This window comes from Bactrocera dorsalis, chromosome 5 (genome assembly GCF_023373825.1).
Source record: "Bactrocera dorsalis isolate Fly_Bdor chromosome 5, ASM2337382v1, whole genome shotgun sequence".
NCBI lineage: Eukaryota > Metazoa > Arthropoda > Insecta > Diptera > Tephritidae > Bactrocera > Bactrocera dorsalis.
The window spans coordinates 33848154-33862175 of record NC_064307.1 but is presented as its reverse complement, the minus strand read 5'-3'; the positions used below and the strand labels follow the sequence as shown (position 1 = coordinate 33862175).

Genomic DNA, 14022 nt, shown 5'->3' with positions numbered 1-14022 from the left:
TCTCTTCTCATTGGTGCTATAGGATCATCTTTTGCTAAAATCTCTACACATAATGTTCGGTAAAGATTGCTGTTTCCGTTAGTCTCTAGAAGAGTATCTTGTGCTATAATCTCTAGGTTAAATATTCGGTTAAGATTCTCCTTCTGCTTCCGTTATTCTCTAGAAGAATCTCTACGCTAAGTGTTCGTTAATGGTTCTCCTCCAATATCCATTATGAGTTATACAAGAACATGTGAACTCCACAAGTTTAATAGACTTTTGTACATTTTCTATATATGAGAAGTTGTTCCAAGCCGATAACTTTACTCATATATTATCCTTTCAGTACTTCTGGAGCTTGTCTCAGCCAGAAATTAAATTGAGTATTCCTTTGACGGAAAAGGCTTTCTCAAATGTTACCTCGTGGTTTCAAATCATTCCTATCAATCCATTAAACAAATTTACAACAAGTGCTTAGTCATTTCTGCAAATCTAAATCTTAGTAATTCCTACACTAAGTTTCGATGGCTTGAAAACTTCTCATATGCTTACATGCATCTGAATGTAAGTATTGTTTGTGTGTACAAGTTGTTCGTGTGACACTTTATGCGATCATAAAAATCATTTTACAAAATCTCTACACAAGCTAATTTAAGCTGGGTGAAATAAAATACCACAGCGATCGTTAAAGGCTTACGCGACAAACACCTCTGCGCACACACACGCACACGCGCACACACTTCAACGCGTCCGTGTCTGGAAATGCCCGCTCTGCACTCGTGTGTGATTATTCAATCTTAAGACACCTACGCAAAGTCATTGCTGCGAATTCCGTAAAAGCAATAAAGTGGATGTGGCGCGCAAATTGCGAGTGTGCAACAAAAGGAAAACGCGAAAAAAACGAAAAAACGAAAAACGCATGACAGCGGCAACGAAAGCGACGCAACAATGCAGGCGACGGAGCAAATGCGCAAAAAAGGCAAAAGGAAGCAGCATACACCCATACACACGCTCACGTGCATAGGAAAAAGAACGAAGAATTAGGCAAGTAAATAAAGAAAAGCTTGGCAAGCAGCGAACAAATGCGGTTTCTTCCGAGTGCCGGTGCGCGCAGTGGGCTGAGGCAGGCAGTCAGGAATGTGGCATGCGAATACAATGCGTGCGAGCAATCACTACACTGTACATATGTACATACAAAGGAAGACGTTGCCTTCGGTTGCACCGAAGCCATAATACCCCTCATGAATAACATGATGTCCAGACAAAGATTGGTTTTGTTCGTTCAGTTTATATGACAGCTATATGCTATAGTCGTCCGATCTGTACCATTTTTTTGGAAATCGTACCGTTGCTTTCGAAAATAATTCATGCCCAATTTCATGAAGATATCTTCTTAAATAAAAAAGTTTTCCATACAAGGCCTTGATTTCGATTGTTCAGTTTGTATGACAGCTATGTGCTATAGTCGTCCGATCTGAACAATTTCACCGGATGTTGTACTGTTGCTATCGACAATAATTCTTGCTAAATTTCATGGAGATATCTTCTAAAATAAAAAAGTTTTTCTATACAAGGCCTTTGTATGGATATATACTACAGTGCTCCAATATCAGCGGTTCTCTTATTTGGGGGAAGAAATAAGTGGAAAATTTCAGGTTGCAATCTCAAAAACTGGACCACTAGTTGGCGTCTATGCAGACGGTCTTGGCTAAATCTACTCACCACTTCACGCTGATCATGTGTAAATATTTGTTTTATAGACTCTCCGACACCACCTTCCGGCTGTTAGAAACTTCGTGGCATATACCCTGTGCAGGGTATACAAATGTATACACCTTACTACAAATACATAAGCATTTGCCGCGGCGCGGGGCAAGCGGTGTGATGGTGCTTCCTCGGTCGTTAACTTCTAAACGACTTAGACGCACATGAAGTGGACCTGTTCCAGCTGGTAGTCGCAACTTCACTTTGCTCGCATACCATAGTCACCAGCCTCGTCCATTTGTATATTTGTATGTGCACTCGTATTAGCATTCAACATGGTTCCATATGTACATACATACATACATACATAGTTATGTACATGTGTAGCATTTTTCCGCGATATGCCAAGCACGAGAGCACTTCGAGTGCGCTTTCTTGGCGAGCGCACATTCCGGTGCATGGAGGCACTGTGATGAGCTACATACTTGGACGTCAGCATTTTTCTTCAGTTTCACTGTTTTTATTTAGTGCATAACGTTGGGGCCAGTCTGCTTTTATGCAGTTACTATGTATCTACGTGTACTTTTGTAGCAATCGCAATGAAAGAAGTATGTTAAAGTATATACTTTGAAAAAATTATATCCCATTGGTCGTATTACGGAATTCTGAGAGTTGCGTTGCATACTTTCTAGAGAATATAGAAGGGTCTCCAGTATTATACAAGATAAGCAAGCTAGCGAAGCAGATATGGCCAAAATACAATATTACAAGACAAGCACTAAGGACTTATTAAATAGGCCCAGGAAAAGTATAAACGGAATTACAGTTACCATGACGGGGTATTGGTCACTTGTAGAACCTGTGTTTAAAATATGAATGACCTATAACAATATTTGCCGTAGCTGTAAACTCAAAGCGAGTAAGGAGACGGTTCTGCACTTTCTGTGAGTGCCAAGCTCTATCATAGCTCTATATAGAACTCTTGAAATCCATCAGTTAGCAAGCTTTGAATGGCTCTACAAACATCGTAACGGTAGATTGGTAGTTTCATGGAGGGGACCGCATGGTTTGAACAACGACGAAACGGGATAGCAAGATCTAAAGGTCTTACTTTAGTGGGGCATCTCGCACTAATTAAGTCCGAAGGGGGATTCACTCTTAGCCACCTGCAATAGAGCAAGTCGAGTTTTTATCTATGCGTTGCACGAAATATTCTACGGATCATTCTGAGCAACTTTGATTAATAGACTACGAGTCTAAAATCGGTTTAGAGCCAGCGATTTTTAAGGTGTAGTTTAAATAATCTGAATAATCGGTTTTATGACAGATATGGGATATGGTTGTTCGACCTGATTCCGATAAATGATCAATAGAATATTAAAGTGCATCCACATACTAATTTCAATGGGATGTCTTATAATCTGATGAACAAAACTCGCTGGCTCGAAACCGGTTTGAAACCCATTGTCTTTCAGTCGAAGTTGTTCGGAATGATGCGCAGAACATTTCCAGCAAACGGAATTTTTTCTTTTTTTTGGATCCCTATAAATCTCCCCGCCCTAACCTTCAACATTGTGCCATCTTACTAACAGAATCGATTTTAATAAGACCAGCAACGGAACTGACGTGCAGTTTCGACGGGGTCGAACCAAAGGAAGAGGGGTGTCAGATGAGTGGAGTTAGCAGGGCATGCAAAGAGGTGGCTAGTGTTATGCGAGAACTCATTGCACGCTGGAAATATGTTTAATATTCAGGGTTTATTCTAGATAAGTGCGAGTTTAAGCTGATACAGTATCCAGAACGAAAACTGATCAGAATGGGAGTCATGCTGTCCATTTGAGCGTCTATGGACCTTGGAGGTCCTCTGTTTGGAGGAGTGGCGGCGCGGGGCGCGAACTAGGAGCGAATTGCACAGTTGTAGACGCTATGGGCCACGTAACTCATGGTCCACTCCTTGTGTGTTCTAAGGCTTGTGCAGGGCTTAAGCTGGCTCCATCCAGAAAAAGTAGAAAAATTCTTCCGGTCCCGGCAACTTTTACTAAACTAAAAATATAGCGAACAGAGAAATAGCTAATCGAAGACAGTATTAATTATCAAAAATATTATAGAGAACTTATCTACCCGCAGCTCGAACAGAAGACATACGAGACAATTGTGACGAATTGCCTGTCACAAAACCTCATGAAAATCCGATCGCCAATTGCGCGTTCTGTACACATTGTCGGCACCATTGCGGTCACTATCAAAGTTCCAGTCACCTGGTTGCGGTTTCTTTTCTCGAAGTAAGGTGGCAATAATGCCACTATCAATGCACGTCAATAAAGTTGTTGTAGATAAAGTGAAAATAACGACTGCAAACGAAGGGTAAGGAAGTGCACATAGCTAACCGGTCATGTACAGTGTTGCTTTCTAATCTATGCTATGTGGTTTGAGGGTCTAACCAGTTCTATGGCCACTTCCCACTTCATGCCTTTTTCTCTCTCGCTCTTTTCATCTATTCTTGTGCACACATTGCGATTTCTTGTATTTGCTGCGCCAAATCTAGTTGCCACGTTGTGGTAGCCAAAAAGTTGCATGCAACCGCAATATATTGGCTGTTGACTGTTGCACATTCGTTGCTGTTGTTGTTGCCATTGCTACACGGTGTGGAAAAAATATCGTGGCAAATTGTTAGGAGGACGTTGAAGGTGAATAAGTAAGTGCAATGCACAACTGGTTTTGTAGCACATTCTTTCCATTCACACATACACACATGGGTGTGTTGGTGTTGTATTTTCATACAATCACTCTAACTGGTGGAAATGCAGCTTATTTTATGTTCGCTGCACATATGTTTAACACATGTAAATGAGAAAAAATGGAAATGCGATTTATAAATAAAAATGTGACTTGTGAAAATGTAGCCATAACTGTTTTAAACTAACTACTGGGTGTTGTTTACAAACAAATATAGGAATGCTTTCAGCAATTGCTAAATTCTAAAAGTTCTTTGACCCATTCTTTGTATCCACATCAAGATCTGCTGTAATCGTTAGCTTGGAAAGCAGTGAGTTTCGCGCTTTAAATAGGTTAGGTTAGGTTGGGTTAGGTTATACTAGCTGGTTATCATGTTAATGTTTAGTTTAATTTGAGATGAAATATTCGTCATTCATAACAGAACCACTTTTTGCGAACTACATATAAGTTCGGCTTGATATCTAATATTGATATAAAAACATCTCCTCGCGATGCTCAGCATAACAGACGAAGGATTCCTTTACCGTTCCCACGATAGTCGGGTCTACGTAACCCGAAACAACCCGGATTTTTATTCGACCAATCACTGTCAACTCGGCAGAAGTCTATCACTGCAACAAAAATGCCAAGGATGAGTATAAGTCGTGATTATTCGAAGGATTTAGAAAAAAATATCAAATTTTGGCAAAGTTGCAAACAAAACAGTATGATTTTTGGTCTGATTTTTATTAAATTAGTGGATTTAAAAGAACAAGTAAGGAAGGGCTAAGTTCGGGTGTCACCGAACATTTTATACTCTTGCATGTTAAAGTGATAATCGAGATTTCATTATCCGTCATTTACATATTTTTTTTATTTTGCTGTAAAATTAATTAGAATTAAATTCTGAGAGATTTACCGATATTTTCGGTGAAAAATTAGGTTAGGTTAGGTTAGGCACTGAGTTCTTCGTGTTCGATATCAGGGATCTTGAAAAGTCATAGTCCGATCACGACAATTTTTCCACAAGGGATACCTCAGCTCAAATTTGTGTAAAGTTTTATTCCGCTATCATCATTGGTTCCTAATGTATATATTATACAGAGAAGGCATGAGATGGAATTCAAAATAGTGTTATATTGGAAGAAGGCGTGGTTTCACCCATATTTCGTACATGTCATCAGGGTGCTAAGAAAATATTATATGCCGATTTTCATTTAAATCGGTCGAGTAGTTCCTGAGATATGGTTTTTGGTCCATAAGTGGGCGACGCGACGCCCATTTTCAATTTTTGGAAAAAGCCTAGGTGCAGCTTCCTTCTGCCATTTCTTCCGTAAAATTTAGTGTTTTTGAACTGTATATGGAAATGCCTGAAGGAAACGACTCTATAGAGTTTGGATGACATAGCTATAGTAAAAATTACTTCCAAATATGCTCCTCCCTAATGCGATCCTTTGTGCCAAATTTCACTTAATATCTTTATTTATGGCTTAGTTATGACACTTTATAGGTTTTCGGTTTCCGCCATTTTGTGGGCGTGACAGTGGGCCGATTTTGCCCATCTTCGAACTTAACCTTCTTATGGAGCCAAAAAATACGTGTACCAAGTTTCATCATGATATCTCAATTTTTACTCAAGTTACAGCTTGCACGGACGGACGGACAGACAGACATCCGGATTTTACCTCTACTCGTCACCCTGATCACTTTGGTATATATAACCCTATATCTGACTCTTTTAGTTTTAGGACTTACAAACAACCGTTATGTGAACAAAACTATAATACTCTCTTTAGCAACTTTGTTGCGAGAGTATAAAAAAACACGATCAAAGAGTGGAATAGCCGACCAGTGTGACCAATCGGAATAAAAGAAACAACAAAAAAGATTTTTTATAAGTTCAAAACCCACGTAATCTCTGTAGGCGTTACATCACTGATCCGTCTGTCAGTCCTTTCGCAAATCTCATTGCACTTATATAGTTTTTCGTAACTTACGTACTTCCTGTACTGGTTCAGGAAGCCGGAAGGATGGCACTTTTGGCAATCTCATGAGCTATTTCATTTCTTGAAATTCCTTTGAGGCCTGGAACCCAGTCTATGTGCAATCGCTTTCCAGCCGCCAAATCTACTGTTTCTCTGCTTCTAAGGATATTCGCTGACGTATTGAGACGTGAGGTTATTGCCTTAATTGCAGCCTGTATATAGACATATAACATAGTTGCTATTATTTATGTTGTTGCCTAGGGGCCTATTCTGTAACTCGATTCGAAAAAAAATTTACTCGAATTCGGATTTTCAAGCCAATTTTCGGATAAAATATTCGATAGCTTTTGAGTTGTAGAAAGCAAAAACGAAAATTGTACGTATTTATTCTGGCACAGAGTGGTAAAAATTTCGCATAATTATAAATTAGATCCGAATTTCGAATAGAATACATTTTCGAATCGATTCTTAGCTACTTTAGCCGCTTTCCAGTCCGCAAAGACTTCCGCCTGTAAGATGCAGCGGTATTCGGCAAGCTTCAAGGGTCGACTGAGATCCTGGAAAAATATTATCTGAAACTATAACATTAGACTAATGAGAAATTGCTGCGATTTTTTGTTAATAACCAACCAACGACCAGTCGAGATTACTACGTTAATCAAGTTAAGTGATATTCCTGGTAGCTGTTAAGTAGATAAATTAGCCAGAACAGATACCACGCCACTAAGATTCCGATAAAGAGAGAATGTATATGCCTTTGGTCACTCCTTAATCGACAAACCTGATCTTGATATAGCTTAGTTTTGGGGAAAAACAATCTTACTTATTCAACAAGTAGACAAATGTGCATGACATAAGAAACCCTAGTAGAATCTGACTGAATGTAGAAGAATAAGAGATTGTAGGACATCCTCTATGCGAACGAAAACCTTTGTATAGTAATATAATTGCGACTATCGTGGGTGTCAAGTGCGATGTCTCGGAAGTTGTACAGATAAAACTTTTTGAATTGAAGAACTTCATCAAGAACACTGGGAGGTTCTGAAAGGAAATTTAACTTATAGAGTTAGGTGGTTTTAGTCTCGGCGGTTGCACAATCTGTCTCCTAAAGGCCTAACTATGTCGATAGTTTCGAATTGATATTTCGAAAATGTATGCGATGGTAAGAACTGCTGCTTTATTCACTATAGAATAGAGTTGTATGGATCTAAAGGTCCGAAATTCAGCTTGGGAATTTAAAATCAAAAAGATGTTTACTTTAGCAGGTTTTTTTATAAAGTTTTCTATAAATTCGAATTAAATCCAAATCCATTCGATTGTCGTCCACAAAAACAGTCACAATTTGTTTACAATTTTATTCTGAGTACATAAAATAAAATCCCATTGCAATTTAATGTCATAAAAATGTTATTTTTCAAAATACCACCAACGGCATATGATGACTCACTCAATTTATTTGATAAACTGCAGTGTTCGCCTTCGCCACGCAGACATCAGTTTGCCACATGCAACAGACTGCCACCAACAGCTTTGGCTGGTGTGCGACGGGCATGTGGCAAGTTTAATGGAAAATGTAGCCCTTTGTGGGTGTTATGGCTGCTCTGACTGGCTTATGTTTATGCACGACATATAAATATACGTACAAAGCGAGAAAAATAGAGTACGACATAGAAATGGAATGCAGCGCTCTTCAGTAATATATATATGTGCATACATACATACTAAATAAATACATACGCATGTATGTACTAAATAAGAGGTCCGTGTGTCCATGGAAAACACACGCGTTGCTGTCGCATGAGTAAACCGAAGTGAGCGAATGAGTAAAATGCTCGGCTAAGTGGTTGATTGAATTTTTAGGTAAAGGTGAGTGCTTTTGATGCGTCGGTGAGCACTTAAAACGCAGTTCGCTGCTTGAGCTGCATAATCTAATTCCTGGCTAATGCAAAGTACTCTATGGCATAGTTGCAAGCACGCAATCACCACACCATTACATATCCATATATGTGTGTGCATCAGGTTTTTCTCCAACATTACTTATTTAGATGTGTCGTTGGAAATATAATAGTAAAATCAAACGCTGACCGACCACAGGTTAATATTAACTATACAAAACGGAAGCAGTTCGAATCGAATACGCGAGTCATGCAAGCGGCAAAGCAGCATAAATTTCGCTTGAATGCATCCACCTGACCACACATCGGCCATATTGACTAAGGCAAAGGGTTAAATAAATATTTATAGTGGATTTTATTTAATTTGAAAGCGCTTTATACAGCAAAGGATAAATATCTTATAATTTTATTTGATGCAATAATTCTGCTCGTATTTCTTATTCGATGCATTCAACAAACGCATTGATGAATTTATGGCTGTTTAAGCTCGATTGTTGAAGTTTTAAATGCAAGAAATATGCAGTTTAAAGAAAATGTTGGTGCTAGTAATAACGGGTGATTTTTTTGAGGTTAGGATTTTCATGCATTAGTATTTGACAGATCACGTGGGATTTCAGACATGGTGTCAAAGAGAAAGATGCTCAGTATGCTTTGACATTTCATCATGAATAGACTTACTAACGAGCAACGCTTGCAAATCATTGAATTTTATTACCAAAATCAGTGTTCGGTTCGAAATGTGTTTATCGACAAATTTTGTTCAGCGATGAGGCTCATTTCTGGTTGAATGGCTACGTAAATAAGCAAAATTGCCGCATTTGGGGTGAAGAGCAACCAGAAGCCGTTCAAGAACTGCCCATGCATCCCGAAAAATGCACTGTTTGGTGTGGTTTGTACGCTGGTGGAATCATTGGACCGTATTTTTTCAAAGATGCTGTTGGACGCAACGTTACGGTGAATGGCGATCGCTATCGTTCGATGCTAACAAACTTTTTGTTGCCAAAAATGGAAGAACTGAACTTGGTTGACATGTGGTTTCAACAAGATGGCGCTACATGCCACACAGCTCGCGATTCTATGGCCATTTTGAGGGAAAACTTCGGACAACAATTCATCTCAAGAAATGGACCCGTAAGTTGGCCACCAAGATCATGCGATTTAACGCCTTTAGACTATTTTTTGTGGGGCTACGTCAAGTCTAAAGTCTACAGAAATAAGCCAGCAACTATTCCAGCTTTGGAAGACAACATTTCCGAAGAAATTCGGGCTATTCCGGCCGAAATGCTCGAAAAAGTTGCCCAAAATTGGACTTTCCGAATGGACCACCTAAGACGCAGCCGCGGTCAACATTTAAATGAAATTATCTTCAAAAAGTAAATGTCATGAACCAATCTAACGTTTCAAATAAAGAACCGATGAGATTTTGCAAATTTTATGCGTTTTTTTTTAAAAAAAAGTTATCAAGCTCTTAAAAAATCACCCTTTATGTAGGTATACGACTACTACTTACACACTTCGCTTTTTGACAATTCAAAACAGCTTCGTTTATTTGAATTTTATACTTTATCGATATTGATCAGTCAGTCAGACTCATTGACTCATTTGAAAAATCCATATCGAAATTATTGAGTATAAAAGCGGAGGACTTTCTTCGAAGTTCACTCAGTTCGGTTGCACGGTAGCCACAATACCTTTCACATATGTATGTATGTATATATTAGGTAGTCGAAAAAGTCTTTTCGTATTTTGCCAATAGTGGTCGTTGCAGTCGTATATCTCCAGTTCTAACAATTACATTGTGTCATACCATATAGTGTTGGAAAGGCGAGATTTTGAGCTTCGTTTAACCAAGTTTATGGAATCGATGCTGTATCAGTTCGTGTAGCACAATAATGGTTCGCTGGCTTCCGTTCAGAAAATTGCGATATGAAATATGAACCTCGCTCTGGTCGACCTAACGTTGAAAAAGTCAAAGAAATTATGAAAAAGATTGACCAGAACCGTCACATAAGCAGTGGTAGGGTTTTTGGGAGAGAGACAGGTGTAAAAAAAATGGCGCATCCTGGTGACATTGATCCTGACTCTCCTGGTGGTCTGAAAAAAAAAATCAAAAGAAATTCTTAATCAGTAAGGATGCTGTTATAGTTCCTACCTCAGGGAACACGAAATTTTTTTTTTTGAAATGTGGCGACTGCCTGAAAATAAAAATAATTTTTTACGCTTTTTTTGAAATTCCCGAATATTTTAAAATATTAAAAACAAAGGATTAAGTATTATATAAAGATAAAGGATAAAGAATTATATAAAGAAGGTTCACACAAAAATCCAAGTAAATCGGTTGTATAGAACTTGAGATAATGCCGGTACCGTGTGGAAAAAAGTAGTTTCGAAAAAAACGCGTTTAAAAAAGTGAGTCTACCTACCTACCGGGTTAGGTACTGCGTCACTAAAGTAACTGTCTCTCTTAAAATAATTATAATTTTTAAAAATCCTTTGGAGGATATGTTCTTAAGGGCCTAAACTTTAAATATATGAAAAAAAATCGAATTTTTCAAAATTCTAGAGTAGCATACCCCCTTAAGTGTGTTCTTCTAACATATTAGCAATTTCAAATCCAAATTTTATTTTAAATCAAAATATTACTCTGTTTAGATATGTATTTAATCCACATTAAATAATGCTTTTATTTTTCTTTATCTTTGCAGGTAAGTGTTTTAGAATCCCATATTCAAGTCTGATGTAAAAACTATGAATGATAACTGGAAATTGTGAGTATGTATTGCTATACATATGTATATGCCCATGATAAAGAATCAAGTTTTGTTAGAAATACTACTATGAGCAAAAGATAGGAAGTCTTTGTTCATAATTTCAAAATTCTTAATTTATTCTTTAAAATCTACATATGTATATCGTCTCCCTCAAAGTAATACCCCTTGGCCTCAATATATTTGTGGCAAGGTTTTTTCCAAGTCCCGAAAAAGTTATTAAAGCAAATTATCGGAATAGCCTTCAATGTGCGGAATGGTCGTTTGAGTTTGCTGAATAGAAGTTTGGCGAATACGGTGGTTGCCCCATGATATTAGTTGACAATTTGGCGAAAAACTCACGAAGAATCAATGCAGTATGCGAAGGTGCATTATCATGGCACAAAAACCATGAGGTTTCCTACCATAATAGCTTCGCGAAAACGACGCATAACACTCAAATAGTATTACTTGTCGGCAGTTTAACCGTACAGAAGGAATTTGGAGTGTATCACACCTCGATAATCGAAAAAAACTGCCAACATAACCTCCTTTGACGTGGTTTTTTCTGTTTCGACTAATCTTTGTCACGATATTCGGCCGATTGATGGTCTGCTTGCGGATCGTAAGCATAGTTCCAAGACTCATCGTTATAATAATACGTTTCATGACATCTTAGTAGTCGCAAAGTCTTCTTTAACAGACGTTACCGCGACGTCGTTTAAAAAAAAGAAGTGATTCTCAACCAATCGTGTTTTCAGTTTTCTTAGGCCCAAAATCTCTCAAAATAATTTCACTGATCATTCCGATATTCCAACGATGCCAGTAAAATCCCTGACTGCTAATCATTGATTCTCAAGCACCAATTTCTTTATTTTATGGAGGTGTTATTCATCAGTTGCTGTTGATAGCCGTCCTGGACGTTGTTCATTGTCAACGCGTTCTTAAACCCCATTGCATAATTTGTACCAATCAAGGAGCAAGAAAGCAAGTTTGCTTGCCACAGACAATTATCACCATTTTCAACATATCAGCACCTAAAATTTTATTCCGCACACAAAATTTAATGGAACTTCTTCGTTCAATAATATCACTCATACTAAAAACACCGAATGCACTTTATATACTTCAAAAAGAAAAGCTTATTATTATTTTGTTGTGGCATTTGACGCAGATGTCACTGACAGTCAAAACTACCTAGAAAAAAATATTAAGTTGTCAATCCCCCTTTTTTTTGCTTTTTTGCTCTTTATTGAGTGCTGTATAAAAAGTGTTACAGTGATCGGATTTAGTTCAAATATGCGCCGTTTCGTTCGATGATCTGTTTCCGTCTAGACGCCACCTTCATAATACCCTCCTCGTCGAAGCCTCCCTTCTTATTTGCGAAGAACTGGACAGCTACTTATCACATGCCTTTTTTTAGTTCAACTTTACACCAACAAGGGTCTTCACCATGGACAGAAATAGGTGGAAATCACTTGGCGCTATGTCCGGGCTATTTGGTGGATGCGATAAAACCTCCCATCCGAGCTCCCGTAGCTTCTAACGAGATATCAACGAAGTGTGTGGTCTGGCGTTGTCCTTCCTGTTGGCCAATTCTAGACTCTTCTGGTCGATCGCCTGCTTCAAGCAGTCCAATTGTTCGCAGTAGTTGGTAGAAGGCCATATGGGAGCAGCTCACATTGCATGATTCCCTTCCAATCCCACCAAACACACAGCTAAACCTTCCTGGCCGTCAATCCCGGCTTGGCCACTGTTTGGGACGATTCACCGGCCTTCGACCACGACCGTTTTCGCTCGCTATTGTCGTATGTGATCCATTTTTCATCGCCAGTCACCTTCCGCTTTAAAAATGGGTCGAGTTCGTTCCGTTTCAGCAGCATATCGCAGGAGTTGATTCGGTCCAGAAGGTTTTTTTGCGTCAAATTATGCGGTACCCAAACATCAAGCTTCTTTGTGTATCCAGCCTTCTGCAGATGGTTTAAAATGGTTTGGTGACTAACTCACCTTCTGGGCGATGTCACGATGCTACATGCCGGTCTAACTCGATGTTTTCCATGGTATGATCGGTATTCGTCGTCACAGGTCTTCCTCCGGCTGGCTTATCCATGGTGTCGTTTTCACCCGCTCTGAATTGTCGAAACCATTCCTCCGCAGGTCGAAGTGATAGAGTACCATCCCCCAAAACATCATTAATCTAACGGAATCTTTCTCTAGCGGATTGCCTTTTTTTGTAGGTTATGGCAAGACCTTTCAAAGATGTATAGTATTGCCAGATACGAGCTCTGTAGCGCTTTATACATAGCCGCGAAATTCAAAAGACAAAAAGCGGAAGGGAGATTTTGACAACCTAATATTACGACGAATAATTCATTCGAGCGAAATTTATATTAAAAAGTCTTACTATTTTTTGCCCACAGTAATGGACCCAGTTCATCGCAACGATTATGTATTTTTATAAGATATCTTCTGCACACAAATATAATTCACCCTCTTCCTGGTATAATTAATTAAATATTTATAGCTAAACAACTCTGACAGTATTTAATGTAAACTATTACCAACACCATAGAAGTAATGCAAATGTCTCGCGCCCAATGTGTCAAAGAAAGCAATGTTTTATGAATTCAAATATGCCAATATCAATTTCGCAACTGACAATGCAAAGGCAAAAACTTAATGTAGTAGCAATTACATGACGATTACGAGCTAACGGTTAACTAATTACAAAAATAAATATTAGTGCAATGTGACAAATTGTTGGCACACATGCTCGTCGAAGCAAAAACGCTAACATACAAATGCAACAACAACAACAACATTGACAGCGGTGGCGCCAATTTCAAAGTAATGATGACGACAATTACAACAATGCACATGCTTGGCTACAACAAAGCAGCATTGCCATGCTAGCAATTGTGAAGTCATGAAACTAATAAACATTGTCACCGCAAAGCAAAAACAACGGACCATCGATGGGCAACGAACGAACGTTAT

General features: G+C 38.6%; 1 protein-coding gene across 3 annotated transcripts in view; it reads left to right on the top strand.

Annotated features, from left to right (window-relative positions):
- Positions 1 to 14022, top strand: part of LOC105227140 (cyclin-dependent kinase 14) — a 335072-nt gene that overhangs the window by 41776 nt on the left and 279274 nt on the right. The gene's annotated exons all lie outside the window — the stretch shown is intronic.